The 22,725-nt window shown below is 39.3% G+C and overlaps 1 long non-coding RNA gene across 1 annotated transcript; it reads right to left on the reverse strand.

Moving 5' to 3' along the window:
- Positions 1-1,656: 1,656 nt before the first annotated feature.
- Positions 1,657-22,672, reverse strand: LOC310892436. The gene is made up of 4 exons (XR_014578131.1): positions 22,492-22,672; positions 12,682-12,756; positions 3,045-3,142; positions 1,657-1,880 (listed from the first exon to the last, which is right to left on the reverse strand). It is a non-coding gene; the product is annotated as an uncharacterized lncRNA (long non-coding RNA).
- Between the last annotated feature and the right edge of the window lie 53 nt (positions 22,673-22,725).

Below are 22,725 nucleotides of genomic sequence, written 5' to 3' on the forward strand. Positions count from 1 at the left end.
GAGGTTGTAAAAAGTATCCAAGACTTAATACTAAGCAGGATACTTGCTGCTATTCTGTTGACTGATGGGCAGTCAGTTACCTTCGTTCTTACTCCCCATTCAGTCTTTTTGTCTCCTGGTCTCCATTCTTTCCAGATAGTGCTCTGCCTCCATTTTGTCATTTCGAGACCAGGCACGCACGTTTGGCACGTGCAAGGAGTGAGGACATGAGTATCTCCATTTTTCACCAACTGAATGTATGCCTTGCAACTGCTACCATTCTTTCCTAAGGATTTATTGTTTGTTGTTCATATATCTAAGAAGACTGCTGTGAAGACCTTTCTGCATGTTTCTGATGTATAAGGGGAAGAAGAAATGAATTGCTAGTGATAAAATACCACCTACTCTCTGGATGAAACTGACAAGTAATAAATTGCAGGGTATGGTACAAACAGGTTGTACTTGAGTTCACACCAAGACAAATCTTGAGTTTGCTCTCTTGAAGGCAAGTTCAGATATTCATGGGCAAGGACCCTTCAAACCCCCAAATCATTAGCTGCTTGATGCTTTCAGTCCTTTTTTGATTGGAGGAAGACTGAGTGGTATTATGCATAATGACCAGACTTTGGAAATAGAACATGTATCTCTACTTTACTCTTTCTTTTTATCCCGAATGTCCTTTGGGCCAGGGATGCCAGCCATCACTTCAGGCCACACAACAGAATCATTTCTCCTTTCTGTTGCTCTGTAGCTTACAAATTCATACAGAGGTTTTGCTTCATTTACAGAATTGTAAATATGAAGGATGCATGCTATATAACATAGTCTTATTTTTAATTATAGAGTTTATACTAAACTCCTTTTTATGACAAACAATTATATCTTCCCAATGGAGGGTTTCCAGCTGAACTACCCAGCCAGTCCCTTTCAGCTAAGTCCTTAATCTGAGCCTACTCACTTAATAAACTCAGGCCTTGGAGGTAAACAACAACTAATATTACAAATTGTACATCTGCAAGCAGTAGCCTTAATTGGGTATGAAGTGCTTCTTTATATCAAGAAGTAGGCACATATCTCCTTCCAGTCCATGAAGCAGTTTGGCATGATTGTAGCACAGCAAATACACATTAAAAGGGCTGTATCTTTAGAATACAAGATAATCTTAGAAGTAATTAACAGTTTACCACATAGCCACAGGGGTTATTGGAGAGTGCCAGATCCACCATAAGCATTCATACAGGCTTCCTGAAATCTTAGTTCATAGCACACAAAAAAGAAAGCGACCTTGAGGTCAGAAGTAAATTGCTATTATACATCACCACAGACAGCATGTCAAGTACCATATTTATGTGTGAAGTGGAAAAGAATTAATGAACACAAGTAGAATTCAGAGAGTGTATGTTCTCTGGAGCAATACAAATGAATGATGTCTTGCAACATTTATTAAGCCAAATCCATACAGATAGGAATTACTAACATAATAGCATGTTAATTGATTTGTTAACCATCATGGCTATAAAGAGCAGAGCAAAAAGTTTACACTATTTTTCTGAGTTTTTTAACAAGCTAAAAACATTCAATTGTCAAGAAGTTTTTCAGCTATCACAGGCATTATATATGGTGTCTAAACTTTGGACTAATAATATAATATCTAATTTTACACAACATGTACCTGAATATTGTTTGTGAAGCTGAGATAAATAATTCATCCCTGAATGCTCATTCATCAGTGCTCATGGCAACTAGTCATTAGTGTCTGGTTAATTTAACCACACATTTCTTTTTTTCCTTCTGAATATCCTTTTCTTTACTGAGGGCCAGATTTTGTCACCTTTGCCCACAGTGGTAGAGAATTTTTCACAGATGAGGCTAGCCAGTATTACTGGTGAACCAGGGATGGTCTGCAAAAGACAAGAAAAAGAAGAGACAACCTTAACAGCAATAAACACTGTAAAACTGTGGTCCCGGTGAACTCTGACACTGAACTACCTTAGAATTTGGAAAAGAACCATTTACAGATTTAAGAACCTACTTTGAAAACACATAATAGGGGATGTTCTCTCTAGTGTTATCTCACAGAGGAGTCAAGAAATTTTATCAACAGAGAGAAACAGAGAGGCCTGTGGAAATGTAGACAAAGTACAAAACTGTTTGTTTTTTTCTTTTTCTTAACTGGGAAATGAAGAGAGCTTTTAGCCAAAGTTAAATTACCAGTCACAGAGCAACTATTTGGCAGAGGAGAAAGCTATCTGTCAAAAGTGGTGTGGTGGGTATAATGCTGTGTCAACCTATTCATGCTAATGTTATTACAGTGTCCCTCTGTTTCTGTATTTCCTCAGCAGAAACTACTCGTTTGAGTAAGATAAACATATAGCATTGACATTTATGCTGAGACAATTAAAAATCTATGGCATATTTTTGTGAAATGGTGTGTGAAAAATCAAAAGACCAGTTTTGTAAAGTATTTTCGTATGAAGCAAATGTGAGATTGTTATATGATAAGACCAGAAAGCCGGGTATTAAACAAAAAAGAATGTAATAGAATTAATTTCCTCAAGCACAATGAAGCAGTAGATATTTTGGAAGTAAAGAATATGATCTTTTTGAGATTCCAGTGAACAAAAGTTGAATTTAGAGCCATCCACACATTAAGAAATGTAATCATATTGTATGTCCACACCACCCAATTCTCAAGACAGTGACTGAGTTGAACTGCTCCAGCTGATCTGAGCCTTTTGTGCTGTCCTGGGAATGTTCGTGTATTGTGTGAGAAGTTTACGAGACAGAGAGAGATGGTGGACTAAACTTGTGCCTGCCTTACCTTCCAGAGATTTGCCTTCATGTGTCTCTGAGGTAATGAAGCGTGAGTTCAAAAGGTCAGATTTCATACAAGTAAGCATGGCAGCAAAGAGGGAAACCACGTTTGAAGCTGTATCTTTTTATAGCCATTTCTATACGAATGGTTTACATTCCAGAAATAACAACAAAATAACAACAAAAACTTTATGTTGTCATGAAGGTTATCAACAATTGCTGCAACTGAAGACGCATCAAACGCAATTTACCTGCATACGTTGTCAGGTGTAAACAGTGCTTATGTTTGTTTCCCGGTATTTCATCCCTTGGACACGTACAAATAAGACTTTTTGGTGAAACAGTCTTCCTGAGACAGAGAAAAGTGAGAATCAATCCTTCAACAGACTGTAAAAAAATCAATAATTCCCAACAAATCTGATACTTATTTATGGAGCCATAGAAGGATTAAATAAACTGTAATGTTTTTCTTGACTTATTCATGACTTCCATGAGCCCTAAAGTATAGGGCTGCTATGTGCATGTTTCCAAATATTCTGCCAACAAAAACTCCTCTAATAATGAAGAACCTTTCCAAAGTTTCAAATGCCTTTGTCCTCTCAGGAATTATTTTATTTGCTAGCAATGTTTTCTCCCAGCCTTCATGAAGTGTTCACTCTTTGTTTAATATTAATAGGATCCTTCTGTGTCTCTTTGCAAAAACTGGAAAGAAAGAACAATTCTACCCTAACCTTTTGGCACCTGAGCATCTAATTAAAACATTTTCATATCTCCCAAATAAACATTAACTTTGGCAATTATCCCAGCATAGTCAGGAAATCATAAAGAAAATATCCTACCGCAGACCCGTTTACTAAATAACCAGGGCATACCTCACAACCTTGCTTTTTTGTTGTTGTTTTTGTTTTTTTTCAGTTGTTTTCACTCATCACTGGTGCAAAATAAGGATTTGAGCTGTTGTATATGACTAGGTTCTACATACCCCCAGCTGCCATAAACACATAGAACACATAGCTGGTAATTTGTTGGAAGTCAAATTATCCTCTGATCTACTCTCCTCAGTCATCAATCTCATCAATGAACCTGAATAAAGCCCTGGAGTCTAAGTACTTATTAGACTCTGTGACTGTTGATGCATTGCTGAATTGTCTTGGGAGATGGGATGTGCTGTCAGCTTTAACTTCATGCTTACTCTTGCTTCATGCTGTTTAAGATCTGTGCCAGCTACCATGGAAGTCAGTGGACAGATTATGACTAACTTTATGTCTGCAAAAGCCTCTTTGTTGATGTCAGGATCTCAGCAGAAATTGTTGGTCCTCCTAAACTAACTGCAAATTTATTTCCATTTCAGTTACAAAGTCAAAAAGAATAACTGAACCCATGGAAGAATCTTTCCATATATCTATCAGTGCAACCTGGTCTGTCAGCCTGCTTGAGTTTGTGCACTACTGTAAAACATTATCAGCTACACTGGTGCAAATCATTTGCAAATCTACCAGGAACAGTAGCTTCAGCACCCAACTTGTATTCATGGGGGTCATAACCTACCCCATTGTAATAACTAACATGTCGAAACTCAGTGGAGAAACTACTTTGAAGAGATCTGACTTCCCTCTGTGAATTTCCATTGACACCAAATGGGAATGAATATCATTCTCCTATAATTCTCTATAAGAATGGCTTTCCATGTCTCATTCTGAGATGGAGGAACTTGAGTGGCAGGTAGGTGGCAAGACTGTTAAAGCTACATTCAGAGGTATGTAGCATCCTTAGCAGAAGCCAGCAGATATTTCCTTATTTTTTTCTTTGTCATACATTCTAGCACAAGGAAGTGTGGCATGTAAGGAGTTAAATTTTTCTTGTGCCCTACTTCTCACCTAACTTTTAAATAAGTTTTTGAACTCAGAGTGTGATTCTTCCATTATGCTGAAGTGCGTCTTCACTACAATAAAGACTTACACTAATAACAAAATAAGACTCAAGGGAGAATGGTTCCTATAGACTAATCATAACCTCAGGGAATTGGCATCTCTAGCTTGCAGTTTGCTATGCCCCACAGATGCAATTATCTCACTCCAGCTACATAATTTATTGTGACTCTTAATGAAGGACTAATACATGTGCAGAATTATACAGTTAAATCCAGAAACAGAATCACACACAATAAAAGAACAACGTTTACAGATAATTATTGAACTCATCAAAATGTATTATTCTGTAGACCCAGAGACCTCACATATGCAATCAATGATTATTCTTTTGTAATATCACTTGCATAAGGTTATAGGATCAGGCCCTGACTAACTGAAATGAAGCACCAATTCTAATAGTATGCAGAAGTTGTCATTTAATGAGATGTCAGTTATAAACTGCCAATTTTAATGGGATTAGATAGCCAGATTCACAAAAAAAATAATCCCTCTGGGGAGAATCTTGGTCTATTTAATTCAAAGGCATGGAAAGAATTTCATTGTAAAATAACTTTATGTGGTGAATTTATTGGGGAAAATATTTCTGAGATACTTTCCTGAAAATATTGAAAGTTTATTTAAAAAATAAAAAATAAAAGTTAAGTAACTACAAGACCTGAAAAGTCCCAAAGTATGACTGAAGTATAAAATGCAGGTTAAGATGTCAGTAAATATCTTCTTAAACTAAGTGAAAGTATGCAAAGTTACCATAAGCATCACTGGCAGTGCCTTCTCTAGCTCCAAACTTTTCCTTGGCCTTCAAGTTTCCCGAGTCCAATTCTCTTATCAGCTCTGTTCTCTCTTCCACCCTCCCAGTGATGACCTGCATGCTTCTCCAAGATACCCAGATCTCTACTACAACAACAAACTAAAAAAAATTAAATCTGAGTTTTTCCCAGCTATGGGTGAGGGGATGAGAAATAATCTAAATTAATTAAATGTATTAACTCCAATCTGCATGAACAAGCACAATGCATACATGCACAAGTGTATGGAGATGCACAGAGAGCTTCAAAGACAGACAATTAGTCCAAAAACTCTGTGGGACCTGAAACACTAGTTACGTTACTGTGCATAGATGTCAAGGGTCCTTCATAACATGATATTCAAACAGAATTCTAAGAACATATGCAGCTTGAGTGGATCATCTGTGGGTAGCAACTTCTATACGTAATTTTTCAATAAGTTAACATTTTCAATTGTCCAACACAAATGCATGGTCCTCACTTGCAGTAAAAATCTGTGGATGCTACATGAATTATTTAAAACATAAAATTTTTAAGAGCTGGGGTGATGCAGAAGGCAGCAGCGTCCTGTACAAAGCTCATACTCAGGAAAGCCATTCTCAGAGTGCTGTATATAAACACTCGTGTGCATGTGTAAAATCCCATTGTGTTGCAAGTTAAGCAAGACTGGCTTGGCTGAACGGAGAACTCCTTGTGCAACTTATGCAAAAAAAGAAAATATACAATCTCTGGAAACAAGGTCAGGCCTCACAGGGAGATTACAGAGCTGCAGTTTGCATTTGTAGGGAGAAAACAAGAAAAGCCAAAACTCAGCTTGAGTTGGTAGTGGCCACTACACTATCAGACAATAAAAATGGATTTTTTAAGTATTTCAGCAGCAAAAGGAGGTCTAATAAAAACATTGGACAGATACTTGATGAAGATGGTCACTGAACAAGTAAGTCTGCCGGGTCCTCTGAGTCGGAGTACCATGACAGAGGGAGCAGTGACTTTCCATTTGCGGTCACTGAAACTGTAGGGGAACAGTTGTATTCAGCTGAATGTTCATAAGTCCGTTGGGACTGATGGGATTTACCCCAGAGTACTGAAGAAGTTAGTGGATCTTATATCTGGACCTCTCCCAACAATTTTTGAAAGGTGTTAGGAGTGAGTCACTCCCTGCTGACTGCAAGCAGGAGAAGATTATCCTGGGGAATACTGAAAGGCTTTTAAAGAACAAAGCTTTTATCAGGCATAGTCAACATGGGTTCACGAACAGAAAAAGCTGAATTAGTAGTTTGATCTCCTTCCTATCTCCTTGATGGGACAAGGGGTAATGGTTTTAAGGCAAAAGAGATTTAGATCAGACATTAGGAAGAAGTTCTTTACTATGTGGGTGCTGAGGCACTGGCACAGCTTGCCCAGAGAAGCTGTGGATGCCCCATCCCTGGAATTGTTTAAGGCTAGCTTAGATGGAGCTTTGAGCAACCTGGTCTAGTGGGAGATGTCCCTGCCCATGGCAGGGGGGTTGGGACTGGGTGATCTTTAAGGTCCCTTGCAAATCATTCTATGATTCTATGATAAGGTCACCTACTTACTGAATTAAGGGAAAGCAGTCGATGTTATCTTTCTGGATTTTAGTAAGGCCTTTGCTACCAACCCTCCCAGTACCATTCTGGACAAACTGTCCAGCGGTGAGATGAACAGGGTCACATTATGCTGGGTGATGAACTGGCTGAACAATAGGGCTCAAAGGGTTGCAGTGAATGGGGCTACATCTGGCTGGTGGCCAGTCACTAGTGGTGATCCCCAGGGCTCAACTCTAGGCCAGTTCTGTTCATCATTTTTAGCAATGAATCTTGATGCAGGAGTGAAATGCATCCTTAGCAAGTTAGCTGACAATACTAAACTGGGAGGTGCTGGTGACTCTCTGGAGAGATAAGAGGCCTTGCAGAGGGATCTGGATAGATAGGAGCACTGGACAATCATCGATGACATGAAGTTCAACAGAGGTAAATGCCAGGTGCTGCACCTGGGTTGGAGTAATGCTGGACACAGGCACAGACTGGGAGATGAGTGGCTGGAGAGCAGCTCAGCAGAAAGAGAATGAATATTGCCTTGAATATTGTGTGCAGTTCTGGGTTCCACAATACCAAAAGGATATGAAGCTATTGACATGTGTCCAGAAGAAGGCAACAAAGCTGGTAAAAGGTCTGAAAGGCATGTCCTATGAGGAGAGGATGAGGACACTTGTTTGTCTAGTTTTTTGGGGGGAAAGAAAAGAAGACTAAGAGGTGACCTCATTACTTTCTGCAACTGCCTGAGGGGAAATGGAGAGGGGGGTTCTGGTCTCTGCTCCCTGGTAACCAATGACAGGACACTTGGGAATGGCACAAAGCTGCACCAGGGGAGGTGCTAAAGAAAAAATATACATTTACTGTGAGGGTGGTCAAACACTGGAACAGGCTTTCTCGTGAGGCAGTTGATGCCCCGTGCCTGTCAATGTTCAAGAGGCATTTGGATAATGCCTTCAGTAATATGCTTTGACTTTTGGTTAGCCCTGCAGTGGTCAGGCAGTTAGACTCGATGATCTTTGTAGACCCCTTCCAACTAACTATTCTATTCTATTGTACTGTTTGAAGTACCAAAAAGCAACAGTTTGAATGAAGGGCATTTTTACATCCAATCCAAAAAAATATTTTAAGATAAGTCAAAAAGTAAAACAAAGTTAGTCTGCAAGCATTAATTTTAAATGTATCCACCTTTTCTGAGCATTCTTTTAGTGTATGAAATATTCAGGATCAGTTCTATCTTCTTCTTGAGTGGACAAAGGCCATATGTCTTGTCGCTCAGGCTCCATTCAAAGTACTACAGATTACATGGTGATATAGAGTAAAAGTTCCTAACTTCTCCTATTGAAGATGTTGCAATGTGTAGAAAAAAAAAAAAAAAAAAAAACCTCATATTTAGTGGGACAAGGACAGTGAAAAATGGAGCATAGTTTTCAGCCCCAGTCAGTGCTTAAAGGGAGCTGAAAGAGGAATTTTGGTTTCCAGTTTCTGTTTCAGACTGTTTTGTCTGATTCAGTGGTTTGTTCATGTAAATTGCAAAACTGGTTCAGCCTGCCTGGCTTGGCTTTGTTTGCACAACATTGCTGGGTTTCCATTGTTTTATTGCAGGCAGATCTGGCCTCTTTCTCATTATCGTTCTCATTGTTCACGTTGGCAAGTGGCTAATATTTACTGTTTGCTAAATGTACCAGTCTGATCACCCAGCTGTACAAAATGAAGAGCCAAAGCTATACCAAAAGTTATTACTGAAATGTATAAAAAGGCAAGCAATATTATGAGGTATGGTTTCAGTCTCTCCCTAACTAGAAGAAAAATTACATTTGAACCTACATTTGAGATGTCAGTGCTTTACCTACAAAATCTGTATGACATATCAAAAGTTAAAAACTGTATGAACATTGGCAGATCCTGACCCTAATGGTTTAAAAACCTAATTGAACAAACAATGGCAAACTCCTTTAGAAGCCAGAACAATATGTTACAAAGCCTCTCTTGTCTCCTAAAATAACCCTGGTATGCAGCCTACTTTATAGATTAGATATATATGTGTGTATATATATATATTTGTTGCATAAATGTGGGCATATAAGGCCTCCTATGTTCCACACCTTTGCCTGACTCAAGGCCTGCTCTATTTGCAGCAGTAGCATCCATATCTGACCTAGTGAAACCATCCATCTCTACCTTTGCAAAAGTTGTGAAGTATGCTGCAGTCACATCAACAGTTGTACAGCCTCACAAGCCAAAAAGGATACACCAAAAAGAATTTCATTAGCCAGAAAGAAGCTGCACCTTCTAAGTGGAAGGTAATATTGATGGAAGCTGATGGTCTTGTTACTGGGAAAGAACATTGTCTAGCCATGCATGTAAACACTTAATGTCTTCAAAATTTTCAGCCTGTACTCCTTTGCCAGTGCTTTCTCCAGTATTTTTTTATGCATGGTACCTGCTGGTTTACTATCTGTTGAAGGGCAAGGAAAAAAAAAAAAAAAGGAAAAAAAAAGGGGGCGGAAAAAGCCTTTGGGGGTGTTAATATCTTATGTAAACTTTTCTAAAAGAATGAATTTCTGGAAGAAAATCCTGCAGTTTGAGAATTCCGGTCATCCCAGTCTTAGAAAAACAGGTAAGTTAGGGAAAGTTCAGGCTTGCAGTACTTAGTATTTGAACAATAGCATCACAAAAAAAATCATGAACACACATGCCTTGACCACTGTCATCCTGACAAATAACTTGTCAATCCAAACTGGTCAAACATAAGGTGACACCAGGCTGTCAGAGCTGTTTTCAGATAACATGAGAAATCTGCATCTTGTGCAGCAGGACCTGCTATGTTAATAAAATAAGTGAGTTCAAAAGTAGGGCAGGACTCATGGCACCAGGCAAATTACAGACAAAGTGTCCACACAGTGAAATAGAGCATTGTGAAGAGATACCTGAACTAGAAAAGACCTGCAATGGTAAGTCACTACATTGTACCTGAACTCCTTGCAGACTTTAATAAAGTGGATCTGGATACTCATTCACTAACTTATCAATAGTAAGATGTATTAAACTGCACGTAGAGCTGCAGTAGATGGATTCACTACCTCAGCTCCCCATTAGCTGAAGCCTCTTCATTTCATGTGTAGACACAGGTTGGGTGATTAAACAACTATCAATTTAGACTTGCTTTCAGACACACAACTCTTGCTTCTGTTATGAAACTGAGAAGAATAGTAAAACAAACTAATTCAGGGGAAAGAAAATTGCTCAGAGGAATAATTGTAGCGACTTTCACCTCTATAGCTAGGTCACCAGTTCAAAATCATTCAAATCATTTGTGACTGAAAATCATTATTAGTTGACTCCACTCAATGAGTTTGTGCTTCAGGTCAGAGTAATAATTACTGCAGGGCTAAAATTGCCATTAGTGGTTATGTTAGTAAGGAGAGAAAGAGAGAGAGAGAGGGAAAAGAAGAAGCAGCCTTGCTCTTGTTAGTGCTGCTTCCCAGTCAAGGACAAGAAGAGGAAATAGTCTGAGGGATCACATAGTGTTGAGGCCCGAGTCAGCTGCAAAAACACATTGCCATGTGAGATACTCTGGGACATGGCACTTAGTCTGCATCTGCATCTCTGAAAGGGCAAAGGTCTACATTGGGTCTTACCAGTCACATCTGGCAGCACCATATACATATGGCAAATACCCTACATCACCTTGGGTCTAGCACTACATGTCTATCTGGGGACAGCTGGGTGAAGTCCTTTCCCTTCCAGCCTATCTCCAGCTCTTCCAAATAGAAATACCAGTCTCAAAAGTAGTTGAGCTATTAGTAACTTTACTAATTAAAGCCTTCTCCTTTCCCTATTCTTGTCTATGTTATGTCAACCAACAAAGTAAACATACAGATTCAGGGAAATCTAAGAAAATTTGTGTGTATAAATGATGAACATTCAGCAGACATCCACCTGGAGACCTAGCTGTCTGGTCTTCCTTACAGCCTGAATTGTGCCACACTGACTGTGTTTTTCACCAGCAATTTGTCTAACGTGTTTTTTAAAAAAGGGAAGTTTGAACATTTCAGTATCATAGAAATAAGCTGAACAAGCTGAGCTGAGGAGCTGCCCTAGGAAGAGCAGCCGATCTATGAGTGAGATTTATGACAGCTCTGCATGGCTTTCAGGTACATGAGCTAAAGCATAATAGGGCTGTGCTTGAATGTTACACCCACTGCTCTGTCAGGTCAGTGACAGCACAGATGAGGCCAGGTAAAATAAGTACAGATTAGCAAGAAAATTATTTGCATTAAGTGAAAGGAAATTCACGGTGGAAAACAAAACCTTTTTAGAGAAAATACATGTCTCATGTTTTCAGAAGGATGCCTGTAAAAATTCCATATACTAATGAACACAAATCTAGAGGGCTGTGAAGGAAGAGCAGTGTTTTAAAAAGGGTGACAAATGTTTGAATACTGTGCTAAAGATTTATCATAGATCATCTGTTTTCCTAACAGTTTCTGGTAGTTTTTAAAAATACGCTTACTTATATGACTGGATTATTTATCCTAAGATATCCTCACAATAACTTGTACTCACAATAATAGTATGGACTTATTAAAATTCCATATTTAAAAGATTGGCTGACATTTCCAATTGTTGGGTTTTTGTTGTTTTTTCTTTTGACATTGTAACAGTTTTCTTAATGGTTGTTAGTTTAATTTGTCTCTTTTAAAATCTCTCTCTCTTAAATATTTATCTCTCTCTTTAAGCAGAGTGTTTTAATCCAACACCAACTCTTTTGATTTTAGGAGAGGGTTATTACAATACATAAACCATATGGTCTCACTTCAGCTCCAGTATACAGAAAATTAGTCAAAACAAAACACTACCTAATCACTTACAAAGCATGTGGTTTAGTTAGCAATCTTTGCTCAGAAGCATCTTGGGACTAATTTAGCATGAAAAGTGCAATTTTTTTTTCTCACCTCACTCTTATCTTTGTAGGTCATACGGCAACAGAAGGCAGAATCACAAGATGAAGTTCACTCTCACTGCCTCTCTCTGTCCCTCACTTATATTTCATTCAAGGTTGTCTCTGATTCCAAGATAACAATTGCTTTCAGAGACTGGGAAATCTATTTTGAGAATTTATATTGCCTTTTAGAATTACAGAAACATATAAATCTCAACACACTGGTGGAAGCAGAAACTTCAAAGCAAAAGTCTTAGCGTTGGAAACGTGAGATAATTCCAGGTTCTTCCGCACAAGAAAGAATTTATTTTCTGTTTCTATATAAGGTGGAAGAAAATGCCTTTGGGACCATCCAGGTATACTGCTTGGTCTAATGTTAGGGTAGGGAATACATCTGCTCTTCCAGAGAGAGTTCAAGAACTGAGCTTGTGACCGCCTACACTCCTCAGTGACCCCTTCTCACTCAGGATCTGCTTCGGGACACTAGGCAACCACTGCCTTCAAGACAATGCCCAAGCACAGTTCAATTTTCTGTCAGGACCACTCAAAGTAGATATCTAGGTGTCATATATTGGTTTTGTCTGGTTCCACTCAAAACAGCCCTCCAACATGACCCCAGCAGGGCTGGCCCCCTCAAGGTCCTTGTGCCACATCCCAGGGCAGCCAAGATATACCTTTAGTTTCATCCTCTGACGATACCACACTGAAGAGTTGCAATTCAGCCCTCATGTTACTTCAGCACCTTTGAACTGTAAAAAAGACAGAAAATAATTATTGTGTTTTATGGTCACAGGAGAGTCATACTAAATCCACAGAACTCTGCACTGCAGCACTAGATGGGGTGAAAGTAGCTGCCTCAGCCAGGGGATAGCTTCATGAGCTGTGGCGTAGCATGACACGGGCAAGACCCTCACCTTCTTCCCTTTGGCAGCCTCAGGAATTTCCCTTTACCTCCTTTTCTGGTGAGAAATTCTGGAGATGTGCAGCACTTGGGCCTGACTTCAAGAAGCGTGCAAGGCCCATGGTCTGCCTTTTCTGTACACTACATTAAAAGGACACGCAGTGCAAGCAGCTATAAAATCAAACTGTGATTCACCACTAATGTACGCTGACACATAATAGCTGTCAAAGGTTTCAGGCCGGGAAGCAGGCTTAAACACAGCTTCTAAATGCAGAGATACTACCAAAATTGTTGCAGTTTTAGAAGTATAATTCCTGTTTAATGTAACACCACAACAATCTATGGGAAGTGTAAAACCGTAAAAGAAGATTGAAAACAACCTTTGACATTCCTGACATAGTGTGAATCTGATATGTGAAAATCAATGCAAAAAAACATGAACACTTTTAAAAGAAAAACATGCTCCCATACACGTGCGTATGTTCTATTTACTCACATTTTTCACAAGATTTTCTGAGTAAAAAGAATCCAAGGATCATGTTGCTGGGGAAACTAAAATAATGGTGTAATCTTCTGAGAAAGCGTGAAATGTGGAATTAACACCACCAAATTGAATTTAATAACACTGTGCAACCTCAGACCTACTCTTAAATCAATACTTAATTTTCTCACCCATCCTACAGATCAGTTATAGCCATTATAGTTCCAGGGAATGTCAACCATCCCATGGAGGGTCAGCCTACTTAAGTGGTGTTTTGAAGGATCTTCTAGTGGACGGATCTCAAAATATTCTTTAAGGGTATATAACCCCAGCCTCCATAAATGGTTGTTGTTTTTTGGTTTGGTTTGGTTTGGATTTATATATATATTAAGGAGACATCCCTTGGGTTCTGTAAAACAGTCACTTTTACCCACTTACGCTCAATGATACCTATGATTTACTACACCTATTATTTCTAAACATAGACTAAACATAACCCACTTCTGAAAGGCAATAAAAATAATAATCACCAATGTGATTGCATAAAAAAGAGTTTCTGCAGCCACTGCTTTCATAGAAAGCTAGTTTTAAATGGAAATCAGAGCTGCACTTTAGGTTATTCATAGCAAAAAACTACTGCTTGAAGTTCTTCCATAGTCTATTTCAATGAAGTTTTTACCTGGAGTATCTCACTATCATAAGCAAAATGAAATTAATAAATTGGGTGCACCTTAAAAAGAACTTTCACCCTTGTCTTTAAAAAGTAGTTTGTGAAAGGGCTACGTTACAGCAGCAGATGTGCCACTCCTTGCAAGATATTCATGAGGTAGGATCAGCAGATGTTCGTGCAAGGTGATTAGCACATCTAGGACCCACCAATTAACCGCATCAAATACACAGGGTCATAGAATCATAGAATCACAGAGTGGCTTGGGTTGGAAGGGACCTTAAAGATCACCTAGTTCCAGCCCCCAAAGGGTTGGGTCCTTGAGCTATGAAGTGTGGCACCTTGATGCTACAGGTCATCTCCTCCCCGTAACACCGGTGGGGGGGTATCCATCATACTGCTTCATACACAGGTGGGCACCAAAGTGTCTCTTCAGACTGTGGCCCAGTGCACGAATCTTCCCTGTCAGGCTCCCACATATTTAAGAGATTTTTGCTAGTACAAAACATGTCAGTGCTGAATGCACATAAATGGATGTAAGTGTGGACAAGGTGAGCCCTGAGACATCTGCAATTAAGCAGCTTGACTCTGGGCGTGAAATTCAGACAGCCTAACATCCTATCTGAATCTGAACCAAGTTGTTTCTTCTTGAAGGATTCATAAGAGATTTGCTAAATTATTCTTGCAGAGGCTATCACAAACATTTGCACAGATAAATGCTGGTGCTGTAAGAAGCAATGATTTCACTCAGTAAATGACATTGAAAATTGATGGAAATAAGTATAAAGATTTTGGGTATGTCGTGGCAGAACATGAATTTTGTAGTTTTGCCTTCAGCAGTAGGTTGGCAGCAACCAGCCAGCAGCAAATTCTTAGGAAGAGTACATGTAATAGAAAGATCCTTCCCTTCTCATATTATACATGATTTCTAGCAATAAATGACTTTTGGACTGCCTGTTAGAAAGTTTTGAGCCTAAATTTAATATTTACTGACAGATATACATGTTTCATGAACCCAAAAGTCATGGATATACTGGAATGTTACGGGGATCTCTGATGAAGCTGTATACAGAGACCACACTGTACCTACAGATCTATCCATAACTTTTGGACAGGCAGCTTTGCCACTTCTTTGCATAAACAATAAAATTACCCTAAAAAAAAAGTAATCCTGAGTGTCAACATAAAAAGATTTTTGTCTTCCATCCATTTGGCAAGAAAGGAGGAGAGAAATAACAAAAGAACAGATGGTAGAAAAGATACAGCAACATGTTGTATGCAACAGTGAAGATGGTAATCTTGTAGGAAAAACATAAGATTTATTTGTTTTTAAAATGATAGACAAAGAAGATCTTTAGTTAAATGCGTTAGATAATGTGATCTTCCAGACCTGAGAAATAAACGGGTATTTTTTTCTGGGTTTCTTTCTACTACTGAAGATAGCTGAAACATCCCTGGTGTATCAGCGATGGACACTGACAAGGCAAGTCTGTGTCCTTGTCAAGAAATGCAGCACTAAACTAGAAAAAGCATGGCTTTTATCCCTTTTTATTAGAGCACAAATATTTGTGCCTTTGGATTGACAAAAATGGTGAGCATCTCCAAATAAAAATCCTGAAAACACTTTATCTAAACGCGCACAAGGACTGTAAATCCTGCAACTACTTTGTTGCTTCAGGGTTGTTTAAAAAGACATGACATTCTGCCTGAATGTATTTGTAATATAGGACTTTGTATTTATAGTGCAGCTATGCCATATAACACATCTAAACGTAATATAGTACATCTGAACTCATCTGTAGAACTTACTGCTTTTAACTGCAAGAAGTGATTTAAATTACTCATGCTACATTTAATTTTTATGTTAAATATTTAACAAGCAATCTTCAAATAAGCCTCTAAGTACATAGTGATATTGCCACAACAAAATCTGGGAGAGGTTCTAGAGCTTCAGGAGGCAGGTACCAGTCCTGGAAAGAATTATGGAGAGTGCACGTGAGCGTACACATAAAATTCTTGAAGACTGAGACAAAGGATATCATGTGTTCTCACTCAGGTGGGTCTGGGCTGAGGAATGTTCCTCTTTCATATGCCTGAAAGGTTACATCCAAAGTCACTTTAATGTTGGAAACAGAATAGCCTCAGTGGAACACAGTCTTTGTTTGCTGTATTTAAATGTTGCAGTTAAGGGATATTTCTTAAATATTCATTGCTTGTTCAACCAAAGCACTATTTACAGAATTTATTGGGGTTTTAGCACCTTTAAGAATTAAAATAGCAATTGTTTTTCTCCCAGCTATACTGTACTGTGTCATGTGTAAAATAAATCAATAATCTGTATAGTTTTGATCTCAGACATTTAAAAGAAACTTAAAATCATGCAGCCCCACTATCATCCAGTTCTTAAGAGTCAAGATGAAAGCTGTGTAAATGATATTTTAGTAAAAGAGGAATAATAATGGGCATAGGTTCCTTAGTGGGATTTGCAGAGTTCTTACACTGACATTTGGAGAGTAATCAACGTACAGTGCCTGGGACTCTGAAAAACAGTGGTAACCCTGGGTCCAAAAGAACTGAGATTGTATTCTGTTCTTCAATCAAAGAAAAAAAATTACCTTTAATGTGATTTAATTATATTTAAATTTTAGGTAATTCCTCTTTTATTTTTATTATTTTTATTTTTATTTTTATATTTTTAACCCTGGAAACAAACAGCACTGCAGAGGAGAAGCAATTTCACAGCACTCAGTACTTACAACACTAAGATGTTGTAAGTCAATATTCTTCCTGGGTAATGGGCATTAAATGTAGATTTTTTATTTGAAAACATACTGCAAACTACTTGAATAAAGGATAGCCAAAATTCATCTGTTCTACAGCAGATTTTACTGGAAAAATGCCAGCCTTCACCAAGAGATGGAGGAGGCTTCATTGTTGTAGTTAATATATGACCACAGCACCATTGGAAGATATAAAAATATATCATTTTAAGACAAGGGATGTTAATATCCCTTCACACCTATATGAAATAATGAGATAAACTAAACAGATAAACCAGAAAAGTGTCCAAGTGCCTATTAAGTTTCATTCATACAGTACAGTGACTAAAACCAAAAGCCTAAGAATATGCCAATCCAAACACAAGACTAACTGAATGTTTTTCAGAGAAATAGGACAATCAAAAATCAAAGCTTCTTATTTCAACATTTTGACCAGAACAAAATTTTTTCCATTGTTTTGAAGACAGACACTTGACTCCCTTATTTGAACTGAAAGCTGCTTACACAAAGACAGTGTCCACCTGAACATTTTCATAACCATATTATTCATTCTGACTTACTTTACTGCTTTTGGTTTTATCTCAACACATTACTGGTAGTTTTTCTGTAGTGGAAATTAACAACTCAAGAACCCGATTATAATAATAACTTGAGGGCACCTTTTGTTTATAAAGTAATGTGCATAATCTGGACTAATAGATTCTGTGGCTGAAGGCCAAGGACTTTATTAGCCCAGGATATGATTATTACTAGGTTATTATACTCAGTATTTAATTAAATATTGAAATCTTAAAAGATAGAAGTGGGAGGAAAATTGCTTTTCTTCCTACACCATCCTCCAGTGGTGTCCTTTCATCTCCTACTGCACTTTCTCCTTGTTATACCATGTCCATTTTACATTGTCTTCTGATCATTTGTGTGCAGTTTCCTTTTATTTCCACAAATTTTGGCAACAGCTGAAAAAGTTTATATTATATCTTTTACAGTGAAAAGCACTTTGACAACTCAGAATACTATAGTTTTTTACCAGAACATGTAGATACTAATACACAATTGCAGTAGAGGTACTTGTATATTCACGGTATAATTACTATAGAAAAATCTTTATGTGATTAGGAGAACTCAAGCGCGGAGAGGGGTAGGTTTGTCACTGAAGGCAGATAACATAAATAACCTTTATGCCAGTGAAGATACAAGGCACTTCATAGAACTAGGTCTGATGCATTCTTGATATTTAGGAGGCCATCACAGCATATTAATCCAATTCCTGCTAAGAGTTCTTTCCTGAACTCCATTTTTTAACTGTAACAGTGTTGAATTCCTATGTTTCCCACAATAATACAGGCAAAATACTGAAAAAATAGCTGAAATACAGCTGACACAATTGTGTTTAGAAGAGTCACCACGGAAGTGGAGATATATTGGAAGCTGCTTAGGGAGTTGCTCTCAGTCATGAGAGACCAATGTGCAATTTCAGGTGGTTATATATGAAACGATGAAGCGATATTGAATGAATACAGCTGATGAAAGAGCTGAAAGTCAGTTGGCAATTGTCCTCCACATTAGCAGAAGTGTCCTCTTATTTGCTATATGGTCACAAGCAGAATGACAAGGATGAAGACAGGGTCCAGCTACACAGTGAGAGGAAACTTCAAACAATGGCAAAAAGATGAACACTGTTCATTGCTGCCAAGGATAGGGCAATCTGTTCCAGTGCTTCACCACCCTCATAGTAAAGAATTTCTTCCTAATTTCTAATCTAAATCTACCCTCTTCTAGTTTAGAGCCATTATCCCTTGTCCTATCGCTACACTCGCTGATAAAGCGTCCCTCTCCATCTTTTTTTTAGGTCCCCTTTAAGTACTGAATGGCTGTAGAAAGGTGTCCCTGGAGCCTTCTCTTCTCCAGGCTGAACTACCCCAGCTCTCTCAGCCCGTCTTCATAGGAGAGGTGCTCCAGCCTTCTGATCATCTTCTGGACCTGCTCTAACAGGTCTGTGTCTTTCTTATGGTGAGGACCCTGGGGATGAATGCAGCACTTGGGATTGCCTCGCCCAGATGCAGGACATTACACTTGCCCTTGTTGAACCTCATGAGGTCCACACAGACCCACCTCTCAAACCTGTCCAGGTCCCTCTAGATGGCATCCCTTCCCTCCAGCATGTTGACAACACCACAGAGGTTGGTGTCATTGGCAAACCTGCTGAGGGCGCTCTCGATCCCACCGTACATGTCAACAACAAAGATGTTAAATAGTTCTGGTCCCAATACAGACCCCTGAGGAACACCACTCATTACTGATCACTTGGACATTGAGCCATTGACCACAACTCTTTGAGTGTGACCATCCAGACAATTCCTTACCCATTGAGTAGTCTGTCTGTCAAATCCATGTCTCTCCAAATTGGAGAGAGATCTTTTTCTCATCTGTCTACAGAACTTCTCACACCTCATTCTCACAGCTTTGCGTAACCTTGACGACTCGACGTTACATAGAGGTTGCTGAGAGGGAAGGTTAGAAGGGACACTCACAGTGGTGAGGACTGGAAATTTATGGTTTCCGGCAGCTAGTGTGAATAATGGCAGAACCTCCCAAAATACATGAATTTCATATTATGAAATTGAAAGGCATGCATGGTGCATCACCACAATATTTGTGTAGCTGCAAGATACGTGGAAAGTGTGCAGAAACAAGCACTAAACACGCTGAAGATGCTGAAGCAGTGCCACAACAGGAAAGACTGGGGAGTCAATTTTTAGGTTGATTCTAAAGAAGAGGATAAGTGAGTTGGAGATGGACTTCACAAGTGAGGCTACTGTCATAAGAATCTTACGTAACAGCTTCAAAAGCAGGGAAATTGAAACTTTAAATTTGGAAGTGATCATGAGTGTAAGTAAAAGAATATTCTCACATACAGACTGATATTTAAAAAGTTTGGCTGAAGATTTTGCCCCTCAGTAAAAGAAGGACATCGAGGCCTTGGAGTGTGTCCAGAGAAGGGCTACGAAGCTGGTGAAGGGCCTGTAACACAAGTCCTGTGAGGAGCGGCTGAGGGAACTGGGGTTGTTTGGTCTGGAGAAGAGGAGGCTCAGGGGAGACCTCATTGCTCTCTACAGGTACCTGAAAGGAAGGTGTGGGGAGCTGGGGGTCGGCCTCTTCTCACAGATAACTAGTGACAGGACTAGAGGGAATGGCCTCAAGTTGCATCAGGGGAGGTTCAGGTTGGTCATTATGAAAAATGTCTTCTCAGAAAGAGTGGTCAGGCATTAGAATGGGTTGCCCAGAGAAGTGGTGGAGTCACCGTCCCTGGAGGTGTTTAAGGAAAGGGTAGATGTGGTACTCAGGGGTATGGTTTAGTGGGTAATATTGGTGGTAGGTGGATGGTTGGACTAGATGATATTATAGGTCTTTTCCAGTCTTAATGATGCTATGATTTGGCCTGTAGCCAACCCAGTGTGTGGATAGGGTAGATTTTCCTCTCTTCTTTGCTTTATCTGCTTTACTTGCAGTACATCTGTGTCTGGATTTGTTCTACATCTCTTCTTCTACTTTCAGAGGATTGAAGAGCTCTCTGCAGCACACATCACTTGCTCTACACATACACCTAGACAGGTGAGCTGTAATGTAAAACTCTCTTGTCAGAAATCTTCCTTTACCCACAGCTGCCACATGTGTCAGTGAGCCTGTGCTTTTATACTGTTTCCTTTCTGTTTGAGTGAGATGTATTTTGACCAGAGCACTTTCCTTTCCACCTGACCCAGGTTCACCCGCACCAAGAGCTGCTATATGCACAACATCCTGTCAAAATGCAGGGGCAACACGAGTACTCTATGAGTTTTTGTCCACCTGTCACTCTAATTCTAATAATTTCCTGCTTCTCATTTTCCCTCTGGGTTTTCCACTTCTCCAGAACGCGGCTACTCAGCCTGTGACACTAACCACGAGGAGCAGCTTGTGCTCAGCGATCTGCACCCTCCCCAGGAAACTTGAAGTGCCACAGCAAACCTCCAGCCGGGAGCAAGGGATCTCAGGTAAAAGGCAGTTGCCAAGGTGCTGGGATGATTTATATTTTTTTAGTTTCAGTACACACATGCATTTCAAAGTCTGCTCTCTGGATATTTGACCCACACTGACAAGTATTCATGCAAAAATAGAATATCAATTCTATTGTTCATAAATTCTACTTGAGTGATTCTCAGAGCTCAAGCTGAGGGCCAGCTCATGTGCCTGGCAGTCAAAGACATTTAACTTCTGGCAGTGGAGTAGTTATTTGTCTACAAAATCAATAATTTATAGGGAAAAGAGAGGCTGCATAAAACTAAGAGTAAAAGAAAAATGGTAATATCTCTAAAATACAAATGCAGGAAATAAATCACTCTTTCTTTTTCTGTACTAGTTTTTTTGTTTGTTTGTTTTTGGTTTTTTTGTTTGTTTTTTTTTTTGAGATTCTTACATCAAGTGGTCAGCTTAATGGAAACAAACCACTCAGAGTATAATTCTTAGTAGCATGCAAGTACTGAGGTCTTATCCAATTGCCTCAGCAAGCAGTTGTTCTGCAAGGGCAAAGAAGTAGGTGAATAACAAAGTTTCACAATTGAAGAATACTTTGAGACTATAAGTGATTTAATCTTTACTTTCCTTGCCTTTAGCTGACCTTGTCACTATCCCCATAGGAGACCTCTGATTTATTCGCTGTGATCTTATCTGGTTGGGTCAAACAGCTTTCCCACACAAAGATCACAGATAATAGCAGAGCAGCTTGGTTTCAGAAAAGAAAGGCAAGGTGTCAGGAGAATAGTACTGGTGCCGAAGTTTCAGCATGGAAAGCTAAAGCTTGTAGCGGCATCACAAACAGCTGGATTTGCAGGGCCCAAATTTCTTGAGGGTACTGCACAGATTCTCCCCATCCTGCTCTGCAGTAGAAAGATACAGCAGAAGCTCCATGTGTGAAAACTCACCCTGCTTCTTCCCTCTTTTAAAAGGTTTCTTCTTCATATAAGCAAAAATCCAGCTCCGAGCTACTAGTACTGGCAATTTAATTGATTTTCAGAGTACAGTGTTTTCTTCAAAATTGCTTTGTCCAACATAACATGAAATTAAATAACATGAAAAAAAATAAACAATTTAGCAAAACTGCAGGCACAGAAAATATTGGCACATTGTCAAATAATGACCTAAATTTCAGACAGCATTTGCCACCAAAGTCTGAGTAATTACCTCCAGAAGGATCCATGAAGGGAAGGGAAGGGAAGGGAAGGGAAGGGAAGGGAAGGGAAGGGAAGGGAAGGGAAGGGAAGGGAAGGGAAGGGAAGGGAAGGGAAGGGAAGGGAAGGGAAGGGAAGGGAAGGGAAGGGAAGGGAAGGGAAGGGAAGGGAAGGGAAGGGAAGGGAAGGGAAGGGAAGGGAAGGGAAGGGAAGGGAAGGGAAGGGAAATAGTTCATTGCAGATACTTGGCCTATGCATTGTGCCATCCCATGTGACAGCATAAAAAAAAAAAGGGGATCATGTGGGTAATAGGAAAAGTTAGTTTAGCCTTATACTATGTTTGTCCAAGATGGAATTTCTTGACCCATATTGCCTCTTCAATCTGCCTTAATAAAACACACAGTGGCCAAAATATGGTATGAAAGTGAAGACAGAGCACATCATATCTTACCTGAGCTTGCTGTCCTTTTTCACAAGATGTACTACTGTAACCTGTTAACTATGAAACAGGTACAGCCACATAGTGAGCCAAAACTGACTCTCCTAACTCCTGCAAGCAATCCCAAATATCATTGTCTATACTGCCAGCTGACAGTGCTTCACAAAAATACAAAGTTTGCATTCACGGCATCCTGAGGAGGTAAAGTGTCGCCTCTGAAGCGTGAGACTCACACCCAAATACTTG

This window comes from Anser anser (assembly GCF_964211835.1).
Source record: "Anser anser genome assembly, chromosome: 1".
NCBI classification, from domain to species: domain Eukaryota; kingdom Metazoa; phylum Chordata; class Aves; order Anseriformes; family Anatidae; genus Anser; species Anser anser.